At 42.5% G+C, this 19,820-nt stretch overlaps 1 long non-coding RNA gene across 2 annotated transcripts in view; it reads left to right on the top strand.

Moving 5' to 3' along the window:
- The first annotated feature begins 308 nt into the window (after positions 1 to 308).
- Positions 309 to 19,820, top strand: part of LOC119251876 (uncharacterized) — a 50,576-nt gene continuing 31,064 nt past the window's right edge. For both annotated transcript variants that reach the window (XR_008552846.1, XR_008552845.1), the window contains exons 1-3: positions 309 to 379; positions 3,731 to 3,811; positions 11,644 to 11,730. This is a non-coding gene — a long non-coding RNA (uncharacterized LOC119251876). The remainder of the gene's footprint in view (positions 380 to 3,730; positions 3,812 to 11,643; positions 11,731 to 19,820) is intronic.

Raw genomic sequence — 19,820 nt, 5'->3', positions numbered from 1 at the left:
AGCAAACCGTGAGTGCATGAGCACATGCATTAAGGTAGGAAGATAACACTCATCACATGATTTTCAAGAGTGGCCAAGGGTTTGTTTGCCTTCTTGCAGAGGTTGTGACATTTATTATTCTTTGTCTTAAAGAAGGCACAGTTGCCTTCTGGGGCGGGGCGTGAGCGTGGAGGCGGGGCCTGGGCGGGGCAGGGGCGGGGCGTGCGCGTGGGGGCGGGGCCCGGGGCGGGGCGTGCGTGTGGGGGCGGGGCCTGGGGCGGGGCGTGCGCGTGGGGCGGGACGTAAAGGGCGCGCGCGCCGATCCCGCCTGTGGCGAGGGTGTGGGTGACTCGCGGAGGCGCCTGGCCGCGGGGAAGGAGGCTGAGCGGCGGGTCCCCAGGTAAGAGACGCCGGTGCCGGACTGCCCAGCGCCCCACGGTCGGCCGCGCGCGGGTGGGAGCCGGGCGGTGCCGGAGCCTGAGGGGCGCGCCTCGCGCGTGGACGTGGCTGCCCCGGCGCGTCTGACTGGGAGGAGCCCGCGGGGGGGGGAGGGGCGCCGGCAGCTGCCCGGGTGACCTGGGGCGCGGGGCCAGTGCTGCGCTTTGCCTCCGGAAACTTCTGGAAGCAGAGGCGCCAGCTTTGGCTTGTGTCTCGGGGTCCCCGGAGGCGCTGCTCTTGGGGGCTGTAGTGGCAGGAGGACACGGGGCGGGATCTCTGTGACCCGACCAGGCGGGGTAAGAGGAGTCTGGAGCCCGCGGTGGCCTTTCAGGCTTTTATTGGGATTTAGCGGGTAACCGGCAGGCAGGGGTGCTGGGGGCCGGGAGGCTGGCAGGCCCCAGCTAGTCTTCACTCTGTCTGCGCTCTCCGGCCTTCTCTGCGTCTCTCGTGGTTCTGCTTCTGCCGGCGTCCCCTGACGCCGCCCCCACAGCCCAGTCTCAGCACAAGGGCACCCACCTGCGCGTGCCCACGCCCCGCTCCAGGTGCCGCCAATCAGTCCTGATGGCGGGAGGGCAGAAAAGCCTGAAAGTCACTCACCCTGCGGGGCGGTCACTGTCCTGCTTTGGAATCTTTCCCCACAGTGGGTTCTGTGGTTCTGCGGCTGCAGCCAGGGGTTCCTGGGCTGATTCAGAGGTCCCCTGGCCACGAGTCTACAGGGCGGGTGCTGCGGGGGGGCTGGGGCGATGCTCAGACTGGAGGGAGAAGGAAAATGCAGCTCAGGTTCCAGATGGCGGCGCCTTCAGCTCCGCTGAGGGCGCCATGGGGTGGCACCCCAACACTTTGAAGGGGCTTAGAACCTGCTTTCCGTCCTGCTAACGAGAGACTTACTGTTGAAATGCACCATCAGACCGTACAGAGCCTGGACTATTGGACTGACATTTGCAGTATACTGGCCTGTTTTTATGATTGTTTTAATTAAGTTTACACTGACTTTTGGCTCCAACACTACAGGGGGATAAGGCGGCCTCTGCAGGTCTGGCACCTGCCGTCCATTCTCAACACAGCTGATGCCAACTTCATTAACGGGCGTTAACTCCATCCACCTGCTCTCTTAAAGACCCTCCTGTTTTGAATTAAGTCATTTTCTAGCTACCATTCCCTAGGGGGGGGGGGTGTAGTTTACTGAGATGTGCTTAGTCAGCACTTTTAGTCCACCTGCTCCCCCTCGTCTTGTTCCTCATAGTTTGACTTTTGCTTGGGGAAGTGAAGGATCTCACTTTTGTTCACTGCTTCCACAGGGGAGGATTTAATAAATGAGTCCGTTGCCCAGTGTTTTTGTTACACTACAGTCATTTCACTGTGCATATTCAGAAAAAGAAAAAATATGAATGCATGATGTAAAATAGAGCTTAACACCTGTAATTAAACATTTAGAGAAGTAAAAACCTCAGCTCTCTTTATACTGTTTTGTCTGCATGAATTGCTTTGTACCACACACTTTGGCATAACCTTGATTTCACTTATGACCGTTTTCTTCTCTTACCACTCTTCATGTGGGTGTGGGTACTGTTTTTTTTTTAAGATTTATTCATTTATGCATACTAGAACTGGGGTACAGGCCAGAGGTGTGGGGGGTGAGAGGATTCACCAGAGACAGAGTGGGGAACAGGACAGGCAGATTGACTGATATACACTGCTGAGGGGAGCAGCAGGCACAACAGGAGAGGTCTGCCGCACCGTGTGGGTAGCTCCCTGGCCAATGGATCAAACTCATGCTACAGTGGCTGGCTGCTTAATAGCAATGTCTTTAAACCCTGCACCACTAGGGAGACCCATCATTGTCTCTTCTAGGAGTTAAAGAATACATTATAGAATATTACTATGCAAAATATATTTTTTAAAAGATTTATTTATTTTATACAAGAACAGGGGTACAGGCCAGATGCACGGGAGGGTGAGAGGATTCATTAGAGACAGAGCAGGGAACAAAACAGGGAGACTGATGAATTACACTGCAGAGGGGAGCAGCGGGTGTGACAGGAGAGGTCTGCCACGCCATGTGGGACCCTCGCTAGCCGGCCGGGGTCGAACCAGCGCTGTAGAGCCTGGGGACAGCTTCCCAGTGCAGCATTCAACTGCCTGCGCCATCAGGGGAGGCCGGCAAAATAATATTTTAATGGATAATTCATGTCTCTTTCCTAAATCAGAAATAGTGTTTTAACTCTTTTTATATCTTTGGTCAGAGTTGTCCCAAGAAGGGGTGGGAATGCCTGGACCAGGCTCAGTGGGAATTGCACAAGCTTTGTTATGTTAGGAAACTGAGGCACATGGTCACATTGGCTGAGAACAACCTCCCTCCAGAATGCATAATCCACCCTTGAAGTTTTGTGTCCTGTGTAGAATGTCTCCTGGGGGCTTCTGCCTTGTACAAGAGCATATCAGACCCCTGCTTAAAGGGGAAAGTGGGGGCTTATTGGTGGAGAAAAAAAAATTCTTTTTTGTGATGTTTCATCATTACCTTAACTTCCCCCTTCCTCTAGGTGACCAGCCTCCTTCACTCTACAGTAGTGATACTTCTAGAAATTCTGTGGGAAAACAGATTTGTCTCCCACACTTTAAAATCCAATTTTCGGGCCTCCCCGGTGGCGCAGCGGTTGAGCGCTGGGTTGCAAAGCTGCCAGCGGCCTCTGCAGCGCTGGTTCAATCCCCGGCTGCTCCCCGGCCACCAGAGGAGGGTCCCACATGGCGCGCAGACCTCTCCTGCCGCCCGCTGCTCCCCTCAGCAGTGTACTTTGGTCCTTCTGCCTGCTCTGCTCCCCGCTCTGGCTCTGGTGAATTCTCTCACCCTCCCGCGCTTCTGACTGTACCCAGTGCATGTATAAACAAAACAAACAAACAAATAAACAAATAAATAAAACATGCCTCTATTAAAAAAAAATAAAAAAAAAATAAAATCCAATTTTCATCCTTTTCTTTTGATTCACTTGTCCTTGGAAATGGAACTAAGTTTCTGGAATTTTTAAATGTTGCCTTTTGCAGTAAAGGTTTGGTTATCAAAAACTGTATTCGGGGAAATACTTTTCTAGAATCTTCTACAGTTTCCTCTGTTCCCTTCTGATGTTTGAGAAAATGGCCCCATAAAAGAAAAAGAATATTTTTGATCTTAGAGATTAATTATGGGGTTCGTGCATCAATATATTTTAAATACATTTAAAATAGTGAAAATTATATCTAGGATACATGGTACCAATGTGATCTATACTTAGGGAACTTGAGAATCTCCTGCAAATGTTGTCTCTCCCTTCTGTTAAAGTGGCTCGGATCTGGCCAGACTTTTGGAGGAAAAGCAGCAGCCCTGGTGTGAAGAGAAAGGAGACTGTGTTCTTGTTCCCAGGTAGGTGGGGATGGAGGAAAGGAGGATACAGGTGACGAGCTAAAGGTAAGGTGGAGGCCAGACCTTAAATGTAGCTTGGAAACCCTGCTTCCCGGGCACTGTTGCTGGAGAGGCTCAGTGCTTCTCCTGAGTGCGCCCCTGGGTCCTGGGGCGTCTCCTCTCTGACACTCCTCACGCTCTTCCACCCTCTGAGGGTCTCCTGTGCCCCGTGAGCTGCCATGGCCTTGACCCCGAGTGCCTGGGCCGTGAGGCTCTGGGTAATCTTGCTGCTCTTGCTTTCGGAGACTTGGTGATACTTGTGCACATTTCTGAGAAATTCTGTTGAGCCATTATAGGTGTATTTATGTATTTACTTATTGTCACACTGCTTGACATCACCGTGTATGATTCTGGAGAATAGGTTCACACCTCCTCAGATGTGCTTCACCCCACCCCAGAGCACCCACAAAGTTCTGGATTTGCCTCCTATCAGAAGTGGAAAATCGGGAGCTGTGGAGACTTGGGGATTTGGTGCAGAGATCCGGAAACAGTGGGGACAAATTACACTTTATTATTTGTATGCCTGTGGACGTTTCAGACATGACCATACAAAGTCAGACTCAGTAATTTTAGTACAGGCCAAAGCATCTCCCTGATGAGAAAATGTAATTCTGTTTCACTTCAACATCTTTTCATTTGTATGAACTATCACAACTTTCAACTCTGTGTGCCTCAGTTGTGTAGTTTGTAGTTGTTAATTCCTCAGGGGTGAAGTAGTTTAGTGTATCTATTTACCTCATAGTTGTTTTTTTTATTTTTTAATTTTTATTATTATTTTTTAAAGATTTATTTTTATACAAGAGCTGGGGTACAGGCCAGTGGCGCTGGAGGGTGAGAGGATTCACCAGAGACAGAGTGGGGAGCAGAACAGGCAGACGACAGAAATACACTGCTGAGGGGAGCAGCAGGCACAACAGGAGAGGCCTGCTGCGACATGTGGGATTCTTGCCGGCCGGTGTGATCGAACCCGCACTGCAGAGGCTGTGGACAGCTTCACAGCATGGCACTCAACCCGCTGGCCACCAGGGAGGCCCTTGTTTCTTTTTAAATGAAGACCATAGGGAACTTAGAACTTCGTTCATCCTATAACAAAGTCTCAGCTACTGGGCCTCCCCTGGTGGCGCAGGCGGTTGAGCACCGCACTATGAAGCTGTCTGCAGCCTCTGCAGTGCCAGTTCGATCCCGGCCTGCTGGCAAGGATCCCACATGGCACAGCAGACCTCTTCTGTCTCGCCCACTGTTTCCCTTAGCAGTGTATTTCGTCGGTCTGCCTGTTCTGTTCCCCGCTCTGATGAATCCTCTCACCCTCCCATGCATCTGGCCTGTACCCCGGCTCTTGTATAAATAAAATAAATCTTTAAAAAAATTCATTTTGCTTGTAATTTCTTGAGAATATTTGTATTCTATATTGGTCTGTAGTGTTGTTTGTGATTTTCCTTGTCTGGTATTGAAATAATTGTTGCTTCAAAAATGTGGAAGTTTGGGGGCCTCCCCGGTGGCGCAGCGGTTGAGCGCTGGGTTGCGAAGCTGCCCGCAGCCTCTGCAGCGCTGGTTCGATCCTCAGCTGCTGCCCGGCCACCGGAGGAGGGTCCCGCATGGTGCACAGACCTCTCCTGCCGTCCGCTGCTCCCCTCAGCAGTGTACTTCAGTCCCTCTGCCTGCTCTGCTCCCCGCTCTGGCTCTGGTGAATTCTCTCACCCTCCCGCACTTCCGACTGTACCCAATGCTTGTATAAATAAATAAATAAATACATCTTTAAAAAAAAAAAATGTGGAAGTTTGTCTCCTTTTCAATTTGTTATTAACTTATTTATTTTTTAATTAACATTGGTTTACAACACTGTATATGATGTAGTGGTATAGGATCACCTCCTTCAGGTGGAAGAGTTTGAGAATGTTAGATATTTTTCTTTGAACATTTGGAGAATTTACTACCAAAGTCATCTGGTGTTGGCCTTTTTTTTCCCCTTTTTCACTGCTCAAGATTCCTTACTTGCGGGCCTCCCTGGTGGCGCAGGCAGTTGAATTCAGTGCTGTGAAGCTGTTTGCAGCCTCTGCAGTGTGGGTTCGATTCTCGGCCAGCCGGCCAGGGAGATTCCCACATGACTTAGCAGACCCCTCCTGTTGCGCCCTCTACTCCCCTCAGCAGTGCTTACGGTCCATCTGCCTGTTCTGCTCCCCACTCTGTCTCTGGTGAATCCTCTCATCCTCCCGCATCTCTGGCCTGTACCTCAGCTATTGCATAAAAAAAAATAAATCTTTGAAAAAAAATTTTAAAAAAGTAATTAAAAAAAGATTCCTTACTCATAAGAGTCTTTTTAGATTTAGTTTCTTCCTGATTCTATCATATAATGTATGTTTCTAAGAATTTGATAATTTTTTCTAGATTGACTAGTTTTTTCCTAGTATTGGTGTTAATACTCTCTGAGATTCTTTGTGTTTCTGTAGTATCTAGAAACATCTCTTTATTTTGATTTTATTTGTCTTTTTTAGTCTGGCTAAGGGTTTGTCTTTTCAAAGAAACAGGACTTAGTTTCTTTAATCTTTTGAATTGTCTTTTAAAATTTTTTTTAAAGATTTATGTATTTATGCATACAAGAACTGGGGTACAGGTCAGAGGTGCAGGGGCTGAGAGGATTCACCAGAGACAGAGTGGGGAGCAGAACAGGCAGATTGACTGAAATACACTGCTGAGGGAGCAGCAGGGAGACAGGAGAGGTCTGCTGTGTCATGTGGGTAGCTAGCTCCCTTGCCGGGGATTGAACTCATGCTAAATGGCTGTGGATACCTTCATAGGATGTGTCTTAACCCCTTGAGCCACCAGGGAAGCCCTGAATTGTCTTTTTAAATGTAACTAATTTTTTTTAAGATGTATTTTTTATTTATATACAATAGCTGGAGTACAGGGCCTCCCCTGGTGGCGCAGCGGTTGAGTGCTGGGCTGTGAAGCTGCCCACAGCCTCTGCAGTGGCAGTTCGATCCCCGACCACTGGCGAGGGTCCCACATGGCGCACAGACCTCTCCTGCTGCCCACTGCTCCCCTCAGCAGTGTATTTCATCAGTCTGCCTGTTTTGCTTCCCACTCTGGCTCTGGTGAATTCTCTCACCCTCCCGCGCTTCTGACTGTACCCAGTGCTTGCATAAATAAATCTTTAAAAGAAAGAAAGAAAAAAAAAAACAATAGCTGGAGTACAGGCCAGAGGGGCGGGAGGGTGAGAGGATTCACCAGAGACAGAGTGGGGAGGTGAATAGGCAGACAGAAAGCACTGCTGAGGGGAGCAGCAGGTGAGACAGGAAAGGTCTGTCGCGCCATGTGGGAATCTCCCTGGCCAGCCAGAATTGAACCTGCACTGCAGAGGCTGCGGACAGCTTCATAGCGCTGTGCTCAACCCGCTGCGCCACTGGGGAGGCCCATGTAACTTATTTTTTTTATATCTTTTACATCGTTGAGGATTCCCCATAAAATTCTGGTCCTCCCTGGGGCCACAAGGGGTTAAGTACTGCACTATGAAGCAATCCGCAGCAAGAGTTTGATCCCCAGCCAGCCAGGGAGCAACTCACATGGCACAGCAGACCTCTCCTGACTCGCCCGCTGCTCCCCTTAGCAGTATACTTTGGTCAATCTGCCTGTTCTGTTCCCCACTCTGACTCTGGTAAATCCTTTCAACCTGCCCCCGCATCTCTGGCCTGTACCCCAACTCTTGTATGCATAAATAAATAAATCTTTAAAAAAAATTTTTAAGGGCCTCCCTTGGTGGCACAGCGGTTGAGCGCTGGGCTGCAGGGCTGCTCTCAGCCTCTGCAGCACCGGTTTGATCCCCCGCCACCGGCGAGGGTCCCACATGGCGCGACAGCCCTCTCTTGCCTCGCCCACTGCTCCCCTCAGCAGTGTATTTCATCAGTCTGCCTGTTCTGTTCCCCTCTCTGTCTCTGGTGAATTCTCTCAGCCTCCCGCGCTTCTGACTGTATTTATTTATATAGTGCTTGTATAAATAAATAAATAAATCTTTAAAAAATTTTAATATTTTATTTTATATAATTCTTACATCATTTTTGATTTTTGCACAATGTGTGCATTATCATTTTGGTTATATTTCCCATACAATTGCACACCCCCCTTATTTTGACCCTAGTCCTTCCTCTACCCTTCCCCCCCACCCCCCCCGCGCCCCCTGTGGTGTGTCTCTGGTTTATAGTTGCTTGTTGATTTTGATTTTTACTTTGTATTAATTAGTCTTTTTCCTGGTCCCTTATTTAGGCTTTCTAAATTCCTGCTATGCGTGAGACCATCCGGTATTTTTCTTTTTCTTTCTGACTTATTTCGCTGAGCATGATCCCTTCTAGCTTCATCCATGTTGCTACAAAGTGCATGTGTGTGTCTTTTTTGATTGCTGAGTAATATTCCATGGTGTATATGTACCACATCTTCTTGATCCAGTCATCTATTTTTGGGCATTTGGGTTGTTTCCAAAGCTTAGCTATTGTAAATAGTGCTGCTATAAACATAGGGGTGCAGGTGCCCTTTGGAATTAATGTTTCTATGTCCTTTGGGTAAATACTTAGGAGTGGAATTGCTGGATCATATGGAAGCTCTATGTTTAGTAGGTCAAGATATCTCCACACAGCTCTCCATAGTGGTTGGACCAGTTTGCACTCCCACCAGCAATGCAGGAGAGTTACTTTTTCTCCACAACCTCGCCAACATTTGTTGTTGCTAGGTTTAAAAAAAATGTTTTTGATCTCATTTCATTTATGTGCTCTCGTTTTTATTTTTTTTAATTCTATTGACTTGACTTTTTTTCCTAGTTCCTTTAGAGGAAAGCTTATATGTTTTTATTTGTGGTTTTTCTTGGAGACACACTTTAACGAAGTTTATTTTGAAAAGTTGTGAATTCTATATGTTTTACTTTATATTTAAAAAATTATAACCATATTCTTGGCATTAATCTACATTAAACTTTTTAAATGCATAGTTCAGTTGTGTTAGTATATTTACATTGTTGTTTGAACAAACTCTAGGATTTGTCTTCATCAAAACTGTTACTTAGCGCCTGTTATACAATCAGCTCCTATTTGCCTCTACCCTAAGCCCTGGATGGGACCATTCTAATTTCTCTGAGATTGACTACCTGAGATTACTCGCATCAGTGGAATCATAAAATATTTGTGTTTTTGTGACTCATGTTCTTCACTTACCGTAATGATCTCACAGTTTATCCATGTTGCATCATGTGATAAGATATAGCTGTTTTTCAAAGCTGGATAATATTCCCTTTTATGAACATGCTGCTATTTGTTACCTGTTCATGGACATTTGGATTTTGTGAATGATTACTGCCCTGTGTGAATAATGTTGCAAATAATATGGGTGTGAAAATATCTCTTCCAGCTTTTTATTAATTTGGTATATTTGGTGATTTGGGCATATTCCCACAACAGGGATGACGGAATTATAATTCCATTTTAATTTTTTCAGAAGTCTCCATACTGTTCTCCACGGTAGTTCAATCACTGTATATTTCTTCCAGCAGTGCATAGGCTGTCAGTTTCTCCAGTCATCCTTGATAACACTTATTGAATTTTTGCCATCCTGATAGATGTTAGTTGATACCTCTTTGTTGTTTTGATTTATATTTCACTAATGATTATTAATTTTAGGCATCTTTCATGAGCTTGGTATTCATTTGTCTACTGTGGTTAAATGTCTCTTCAACCATTTTGCTCATATATTGTGTTATTTGGTTATTGATGTTTTGTAGAAGGTCTTTCTTTTGTTATTAACTGCTTATGAGATATATGCTTTGTACACATCTTCTACATTCTGTGTATTACTTTCCACTTCGTTGATTACTTCATTTAACATGTACAAGTGTAACATTTTCTGTAGTCCCTCTTGTCTGTTTTCAGTGTTGTTGCCTGTGCTTTTGTTGTCATGTCCAATAAATCATTTTTTATAAGGAGAGTTTTTATGTACAGAAGATGCATCAGTGTACACTTAGTCCAGTTGAGTGGTAAGTTCACCTGCACGTTCTCCGGCTAACAGTGGGAGGCACAGATTTTGCACCCAGCTTGTTGCCCCCCAAGTGATGGCAGATCTCATCATGTCTGTCATTGTCACTGGCCTGCTAGCTCCCACCAGCTTGGCTCCTTTGTCTTCTGAGTTAACCTGTGTGAAGGGTAATGGTACAAGTCCACTTGAGGACCACATGTCCCAACCCAGCCTTCCCCATGATAAGGCAGAGGGGGCCCCATCTTCCAACCCAGGCAGGCAGGAAGAAAATCAGCATGATGGGACCCAGGTCATGTGTAGTCACTGTGAGCAGAGCCTTCCTGTCCCACCAAGGAGGTGACTGTATTCACTCCTGCTCTTGGTGGTGTGGACATCCCCATTGCCACCACTTTCTGCTCAGTGCAGCCAAGCCTCTGCTTGTCTTGTTTGGCCTCTCATCTGTACTTGTGGGCCAAATTAAGCAGTTGAGTGCTGCCAGCCATGCAAAGTCCAGGTGAACAGGGTAATGGAGGAAGGTACTTTCAGTACCTTAAAAAGGAGCCTTTGCCACTGGAGTCGATGTCGCAGGACCTCAAAGTGGGTGAAGTGCCTTTGGGCTGGGTGTCCCGGTGGTGGGGCCAGAGCCACTTGTATCCCTTGGTCTTCCTTTCTGCATCTTGGGCAGCTGCCGGAGAGGCAAGAAAGCATTTACAATCAGATTTCATGAAGCTTTATTACTGTGTTTTATTTTAGGAAATTTATTGTTGCACATATTATGTTTAGCCATTGTTCAATCCATTTTGAGTGCCTATTTGCATATGGTTTTAGGTAAAGGTCCACATCTTTTACATGTGGGCATTAGGTTTTCCAAACAAGCACTAATGTTAAGAGTCTGTTTCACATTTGTAGTAGAGTCACCTTTGTCAATGCTATTTGACATGAGAATCTCTGTCTGGGTTCTTGATTTTGTCCCCATTCTCTGTTGCTGTCCATTCTGCAATATTTGATAATTACAGCTTTGGAAAGCCTTTAAAATCAGGAAGCATGATCCACAAACTTGTTCTACCTTTTCAAGATTTTTCTAGATAGTCACTGTCCTTTGCCATTCCATATGAATTTCAGAATGTTTTTCTATTTTTCCCAAAATGTCCTTGGAATTTTGATAGGAAATGTATAGATCACTTTGGGTGGTGTCAATTGCCTTAAAATAGTATGAATTCCAGTGAAAAACCTTAGGGTGTGTTTGTATTTGTGGCTTCTTTATGTTCCTCAAGCATTATTTCATAGTATTTATGATTTTCACATTCAACATTAATTCTAGATATTTTATTTTTGTAATGTGACTGTAAATGTTATTATATCATTTATTTTATATTTTAAAGCATACTCTGGCATATGGAAACATCTCATTTTGATGTGTACATATACTACAAATTGATAATTGAGTTCTCATTTTTTAAGTGAAATTTTTGTGATTTTTACATGTCATGTCGTCTCTGAATAGAGATGACTATTTCTGTTCTTACTTGGATCATTTAAAACGATCTTTTCCTTGCTTAATTGTTCTGCGTGGACATCCAGTTTTATGGTGAATGACTGGTTACATGGGATCACTGTGTTTTTTGTTATTATTGAGGAAATGTTTTTTAATCCTCCACTATTGAATGTGATGGTGGCCTTTAATACACTGAAGTAATTTCCTTCTATTTCTGCTTTAGCGAGTGTTTTTAATTTATTAATGCATTGCTAGGGATGTATTTATCTGAGAAAGTTTTTACATCTTATACTTTTCATTTTTTTTAAAGATTTATTTATGCATACCAGAGTTGGGGTATGCAGCAGTGGCTGGTGATAGCTTGATAGCATTGAGATTTTAACCCCTGCACTACCAGGTAAGTCCTGTGCTTTATTATTTTAAAGGTTAGTGATAAAAAATAATCAGTTTTTCTTTCATTAGAGAAACTTTGCTATATATAGTGTCAACTGACAAGTTTTAAAAAACTTTACAATTTACTCATTCAGTTTCTTAGCAAAATGAAGTTAGCAACTAAAGACTATGTTTTTACCAGCCTGATACTTGACCATCTTGTAGTGTGGAAAATTTTCTGGTATCTATGTTTAAAAATTATTTTTTACCCTGTACAATTCTGTACAGAGAACTCAGTGCTAAACTGGTCGCATTGGTTTCTTGGGTGAAGACTGAATGGTCATGTAGAATTTGACATTCTAAAGTACTTTGGTAATATTTAAAATTTTGTATAATGGATATATATTGTTATGGACTAATAGGATGCCATTGTTTTCATTTATTTTTATTAATTTCTTTTAATTAAGGTAACACTAGGATCCTCCCCATCAGGTATCACCACCGTGGTGCACCTGCCACCAAATCACCCCCAGTCCCCTACCACGGTCCATTGTGCTTCCTTTCCTCTTTAATCTTAACCTCTCCCACCTCCCTTCCTTCTGGGTGCTTCCATTCTGTAGTCATCTTTCAAGGGTTAGTTTTGGTTCTCTACAATCCCCATATTAGCGACACCATCCAGTATTTCTTTCTCCTTCTGGCATATTTCATTTAGCACCATCCCTTCCAACGCCATTGTGTTGCTGCAAATCACATTAGTTTATCATTTTTTACTGCTCAGTAATACTCCGTTGTCTACAGACCACACCATCTTACCCATTCAACTTGTTTTTGGGCACTTACGTTGTTTTCCTATCTTGGCTATTATAAATAGTGCTGCTGTGAACTTGGGGTGCCAGTTTCCTTTCCAAGTGCTGTGTTTGTATTTTTTGGCAAATGCCTAGGAGTAGAATTGCTGGATCATATGGCAGATCCATTTTTAATCTTTTGAGAATCCACCACACTGCTTCCATAGGGCTGGAGCAGTCTGCATTCCCATGAGGGTTCTTTTTTCTCCACCCCCTTGCCAGCACGTCTTTTTTGTCATTTTGATATTAGCCATTCTCAACGGTGTGATTTGGTATCTCAGTGTGGTTTTGATTTGCATTTCCCTGATAAATGTTGATGAACATTTTTTCATTTGCATATCTTGCAAATTAAATATGTTGGGACATGTAATTGTGAATTTGAAGTGTACAGCATGTTGATTTGATATATTTATATATTGTAATATGACTGCCTTAATAACAATAGTTTGCATCTCCAGTATGTCACAGAATTATTTTTGCTTATGGTTGGGAAAATTAGAATCAAGTTTCTTAGCAAGATTTTTTTTTAAAGACTTATTTTTATTTATGTGTACAAGAGCTGGGGTGTAGTCCAGAGGTGGGGGGGGGGGAGTCTGAGGATTCACCAGAGACAGAGTGGGGAACAGAACAGGTGGATCCACTGAAATACACTGCTGAGGGAGCAGCAGGTGAGACAGGAGAGGTCTGCTGCACCATGTTGGTCACCTCGGCTGGGGATTGAACTTGCACTGCAGTGGCTGCCGATAGATAGCTTTATAGAGCTGAGATTAACACCTTGGGCCACTAGGGGGACCCTTCTTAGCAAGATTTATAAGGGAATGTTGTTGTTTATATCCACTATATCGTATCTTTTTTTTTTTTTTTTTTTTTAAACTGGTTAATTCATTCATTCATTTACTCATTTTTTTTTTTTTATAAATTTTATTGTTATATTCCCCATACAATTGCCAGGTTTATGTTCCCCAGTCTCTGGTAACCACCATTCTACCCTGGATTTTTAAGAGTTTTGCTCTTTTGTATTATACTGTAAGAGATTCAATACAGTATCTCTTGTCTCTCTGACTTATATAGCAAATCCTCAAGGTTCATTCATGTCGTTACTAGTGGTAGGACTTCTTTTTCCTGGCTGAACAATGCTCCAGTGTGTAATGTGTGACTACATATCCCTCTAGCACTATCTATGTATCTTATAGCCTGATATATACCTATATGTCATTAGCTATAGAAATATCACACATCATCCACTGATGGGCATTAGATTGATTCCATATTTGGGCTATTGTGAACAATGCTGTAATAACTTGGGTGTAACACATCTTTTTGAGTATTTTTGTTTTATTTGTATAAATAAACAGAATAGCTTAGCTAGATCATAGGAACTATTTTATTTTAGTATATATTTTTAAAGATTTACTTATTTATGCATAAAGAGCTGGGGTACAAGCCAGAGATGCAGGGGGTGAGAAGATTCACCAGAGAGAGTGGGGAATAAAACAGGCAGACTAATTTAAATATACTGCTGAGGGAGCAGTGGGCGAGACAGGAGAGGTCTGCTTTGCCATGCTTTCTCTCTGGCCAGCCAGGCATCGAACTCGTGCTACAAAGGCTGCGGATTGCTTCATAGTGTGGTGCTTAACCCCTTGCGCCACCAGGGAGGCCCCATAAAAACTATTTTAAATCTGAAAAGTTTATACCATTTGCCATATTGGATGTTCATGCTGCATCCCTTTTTTCTCAATTCTCAGCAGCATTTAATAGTTATGCCTTCTTGACTTTCACCATTCTAACAAGTATGAGAGGCTATCTTTTTTTTTTTAAAGATTTATTTATTTTATACAAGAAATGGGGTACAGACCAGATGTGCGGGAGGGTGCGAGGTTTCACCAGAGACAGAGCGGGAAACGGAATAGGCAGACTGACCGAATTACACTGCTGAGGGGAGCAGTGGGTGAGACAGGAGAGGCCTGCCACGCCATGTGGGACCCTTGCCGGCTGGCGGGGATCGAACTGGCACTGCAGAGGCTGTGGATAGCTTCGCAGCGCCGTGATGAACCGCCCGCGCCACCAGGGAAGCCCATGAGATGCTATCTTATTGTGGTTTTTTATTTGCGTTTTCCTGTTGATTAGTGACAGTGAACATCATTTGATTACCTGTTGGTGGTTCAGGTGTCTTTTTAGGGAAATGTCTATTTCATGTGCCGATATGAAATATATAAAGAATATATATGTATATATTTTGGTTAGTATATATTATATATATATAGGTTATATACTTCAACAATATTTATACGTTAGATATTAACCCCTTACCTGACATATAGTTTGTAAAAAAAAAAAATTCTCCCATTTTTTAGATTTTTTTTTATTTATTATTTTTTTGTGCCAAAGCTTTAAATTATGATGTAGTTCCACTTTTGGTTTATTTGTTGGTACTAAGAATGTTGTTTCATTTCTGAAAAATCTTTTTCAAGACAAAGTGAGGAACTTCTCTTTTCTTTTAGGAGTTTTATGGTCAGGCTTTCTGTTGAAGTATTTGATCCATTCTGAGTTAATTTTTGTGACTAGTGTAAGATTAAAATTCAGTGTCACTTTCCTGCATTTATTTATCCAGGTTTCCCAACATGACTTGAAGGTACAACCCTTGCCAAATAGTTGTTCTTGGTTCCTTTATCAAATAAGAGTCAGCCATGCATGTGGGAGTTTAATTTAGGGCTTTTTGTTTCATGGGTCCAGGTGTCTGTTTTATCCCAGCACCATGCTGTTTTCATGATTATGGATTTGTAATGGAGGTTGCAATCAGGAAGCGTGATGCCTCCAGCTCTGTTGTTCTTAGAACTGCTTTGAGTATTTGGGTGTTTTGTCATATATGCATTTTAGAAATATTTTTTCGATTTCTGCAGATGCTTCTATTGGATTTTTTTTTGTAAACCTTTGGTGGAATCTATAGATGATTTAAGTAGTTAGAATTTTTACCAGTCATTCTTCTGACCCAGGAATACAAAGATGTCTTTCCTTTGGTTTGTGTCTACTTCCATTTTTCTCATCAGTGTCCTAGAGTGTTCAGTGTTGAGACCTTACCCTCCTGTGTTAAACTTAATGCTGCTTTACTATTTTGATCTGATGCTTTTGAAAGTGGGATAGTTTATAAGTTTCAGAGGTTCCCTTAATAGTATATGGAAATGCAACTGATTTTTGTGTGTCAACTTTGTGTCCTGCAATTTTAATTTGTGATTACTTTCAACAGCTTTTTAGTTGAATCTTTAAAAATTCTCTTAAGGTAATGTCATTTTTTAATTTTTGCTTTTATTTCCCTAGTCATAGGAGTCAAGTCTTCAAAAACATCTTTGTCATTGAATGTATCATCAATTTTTTCTTCAACATGTTTTATTGTTACAGTTCTTATATCTAAGTTCTTCAACCCATTTTTAAATTTATTTTTGTGCATGGACTTCGTTATCTAACTTCAGATCTTCTACATATGGCCTTCCAGTTTTACCAGCACAATTGTATGGTCATACCTGTTTTATCACAAATTAAGTGGTGCTATGTATATGGATTTATTTCTGGGCTTTTGATATTTTTAAGATTTATTTATTTATGCACAGAAGAACTGGGGTGTAGGCCAGAGGTGTGGTGGGTGAGAGGGAGCAGAACAGGCAGATCTACTGAAATACACTGCTGAGGGGAGCAGCGGGGGAGACAGAAGAGGTCTGCTGCACCATGTGTGTAGCTCCCTGGCTGGGGATCTATCTCAGGCTATACCAGTGATAGCGCTGAGACTTAACCCCTACACCACCGGGGATGTCCTGGGGTTTGGATTCTGTTCTCATTGATGTAGGTGTATTTTTTCATGGTAATATGATATTGTTTTAATTAACATCACTTTATAGTATAGTTTAACATCAAAAAATGTCATACCTCCACTTTTCTTTTTTCTCTGGATTGCTTTTGCTGTTGAGGCCTTCTATGGTTTCATATAAATTTCAGTATTTTTTGTTAAATTTCCTTGTGTGTAATTGGTGTTTTGCATTGCATGAGATTGCATTAAATTTATTTCTTTAGGAAGAATAGTAATTTTAATTATATTGATTCTCCTATCCATGAGCATGGACTGTCTTTGCATCTCCTTGTGTCATGATCTAAACCGTTTATAATGTCTTGTAGTATTTCTTGTGTAGGTTCTTCACCTCATTGTTTAGGTTAAATCTGAGATAGCGGATTCTTTGTGAAGCATTTGTTCATTTCTTTTTTTTAATTGTTCATGGTTTATATATAAACATACAATAGATTTTTCTTTGTTGATTTTTGTAACCTGCCACTTTGCTTTATTCATTTTATTGTTTCTAATAGCTTTTTGGTGGAGTCTATATCATATTTGTGAATCATGATAATTTCACTTGTTTTCTGATATGGATTGCTTTTATCTCCTGTTGATTAGTTGTACTAGCTAAGCCTTCTAATATGAAATTTAAACATAAATGGTGACAGTGGGCATCTTCTTCTTGTTCATCATCTAAAAGAGACTGTTTTTCATTATTAAGTATTATATTGCTGTTGATTTGTAATGTGATGTTATCATGTTGAAATGGGTTCCTTTCATTCCCATCTTGTTTACAATTTTTATTGCCATCTTGTTTACACTTTTTATCATAAATGGATGCTGCATCTTATCAAGCACTTTCTCTGCATTGATTATTATTTTTATCTTGATATATTACACTAACTGATTTATGTACATTAAACTGTCCTTGCAACCCTGGGATAATGTACTTGGTCATGATATATAATATTTGTGATATATTGCTCAGTTTGATTTGCCAATATTTTGAAGATTTTTGCATCAATGTTCATCCGGGATATTGATCTGCAGTTTTTGGTGCTGTCTTTATCTGGTTTTGGCATTTAGGTAATATTGGCATTATAAAATATATTAGGGAGTACTGCCTCTTCTTGAATTTTTAGACTTTTTTAGAAATAATTTGAGTGAAATGGTCTGTGTTCTTCTTTAAAGATCTGGTAGAATTTGTTAGCTCTCTGGACCAGGCCTCTTGTTTTTGAGACTTTTGATGGTCAGTTCAATTTCCATAATTGTGATCAATTTATTCAACTCTTCTATTTCTTTCTGGTTATTCCTGTTAAGCTCCATTTTTAGAAATCTGCCCCTTTCTTGAAGATTACCTTGTCATATAATTTTCCATGATAATCTCATGATTCTTTCTATTTCTGTGACATCTGTGATGGTTTCCTCTCTATCATTTCTGATTCTGCTCATATTTTCTCTTAATTGTTAGCATAGAGGGTTGTCTATTTTGCTTATCTTCTGGAATAACCAATGGTTGGAAATGGGGTGGTTTTTGGGCCTCCCTGGTGGCCTTAAGGGTTAAGATGCAGGCTGTGAAGCTGTCCTCAGCCCCTGCAGCACGAGTTTGATCCCCGGCCAGGGAGCTGTCCACATGGCACAGCAGACCTCTCCTGACTTGCCCCCTGCTCCACTCAGCAGTGTATTTCAGTCAGTCTGCCTATTCTAATCCCCACTCTGTCTCTGGTGACTCCTCTCACCCTCCACACCTCTGGCCTGTACCCCAGCATAAATAAAACTTAAAAAAAAAAAAGAAAATGGGTTGGTTTTCCTATTTCTCACTCTTCTCGTTCATTGTTTACATATAGGGACACAACAGGTTTTTGCTGATTGATTGTAGGCACCCACATCACTGTGCTGATGTGTTGTTTCTAATAACTTTTCATTAATCTTTGGGGATTTAAATGTATGTCATAATGTCATCTGTAAATAGTAGTTTCAGTTCACTTCCAATTTGTATTCCTTTCATAACATTCTCTTGCCTAGTTGCCCTCATTAGGACTTCTAGTACTATGTTGAATAGTGGTGGTGAAGATGGACACTTTTTTCTTGTACTTGATCTGAAGGAAAATCTCAGTTTACCACTGAGTATAATGTCAGCTCAGGATTTCTCATAAATATCCCTTATTATGTTGAGACCTGTTCCTTCTATTCCCATTTTTGAGTTTTTAATAATAAATGGATGCTGATTCTTGCCAAATGTTACCTCTGCATCTATTGATGTGATCGTGATTTTCCCTTTTTCTATTGTTGACGTGAATTGCATTGATTAATTTACACATATTGAATCATCATCACATCCCTAGAATAAATTCGACTTGGTCAAGTTGTATGATTCTTTAATGTACTTTTATGATTCTTTAATGTTGAGTACAGTTTAGTTGCAGACCCCTCTGGCATTAAGTGCTGAGACAAGGAAACTGCCAGGGTTATGGCTGGAGGACTAGGCCTGGCTGACAGACGATGACTGCGGGTAGGAAGCCCTGCCCGTGTGCAGGTCAGGATGTTGTGTTGTGTGGGTGGAACCATGCCTGAGAAACAAACTGGATTAGAGAACAGACTAACCTGGTAATGAATAACCTTGGCAGAGAATTTGTGCCAGAATAACGCTGGATACTAAGAAATAAAAAATAAACCACGGCGTTCCGTCTCAATAAATATGAGCTGCTGCGGGCACTCGGGACACTTGCCCATGGGCTGAGAAGCCTCGCGTCCCCTGGGTCCCACTTCTCTTAAACTCTGTTTTGTGTCTGTCAGTTCTTTGTTTCTGATGGTTCTTTCAGATCCCTCTCCTCAACCCTGCTCCCCGGATCTGGGCTCTGGCAAGTTTACTATGCTTTTGTTGAGAAATTTGGCATCTTTGTTAATCACAAATTTTGCTGTGTAATATTCTTTTTTCAGTGATGTCTTTGCCTGTTTTTTGTATCATGGTAATATTGACCTCATAAAATGTATTTGGATGAATTCCCTCTTCCTTAATTTTTTGGCGTAGTTTAGGAAGGATAGGTGTTAGCTTGTCTTTGAAGGTTTGGTGGCACTCACTAGTGAACTGTTTGGTCCTAGCAATTTGTTTTTTGAGAAACTTGATTACTTGGTCAATTTCCTTGCTTGTAATTGGCCTGTTCAGGTTTTCTATTTCTCCCTGTTTCAGTCTCAGAAGGCTTCACGAGTCTACAGATTTGACCATTTCTGAACAGGGGCGGCCAGAGGCAACAAGGCAGGAGGCTGGATGGAAAGGCCACCCGCCTGCCCGGGCCCTGGGACCAGAGGGCTGCCAAAAGGCCAAAAACCAAAAGCAACGGCCATAGCAAGACAACACCCACACAGCAGGGGCCTAGGGGCTACAGCCTAGCAAAGGCCAGCGCCCGATGAGAGGACAGGTCACCGTCTGGGTTCTCACCTGTGCGCGCG

This window comes from Talpa occidentalis, unplaced genomic scaffold, assembly GCF_014898055.3.
Source record: "Talpa occidentalis isolate TD23 unplaced genomic scaffold, MPIMG_talOcc4v2.1 talOcc4.2, whole genome shotgun sequence".
NCBI lineage: Eukaryota > Metazoa > Chordata > Mammalia > Eulipotyphla > Talpidae > Talpa > Talpa occidentalis.
Note: the sequence above shows the minus strand (reverse complement) of the source record. Positions and strands in the feature narration are given on the sequence as shown.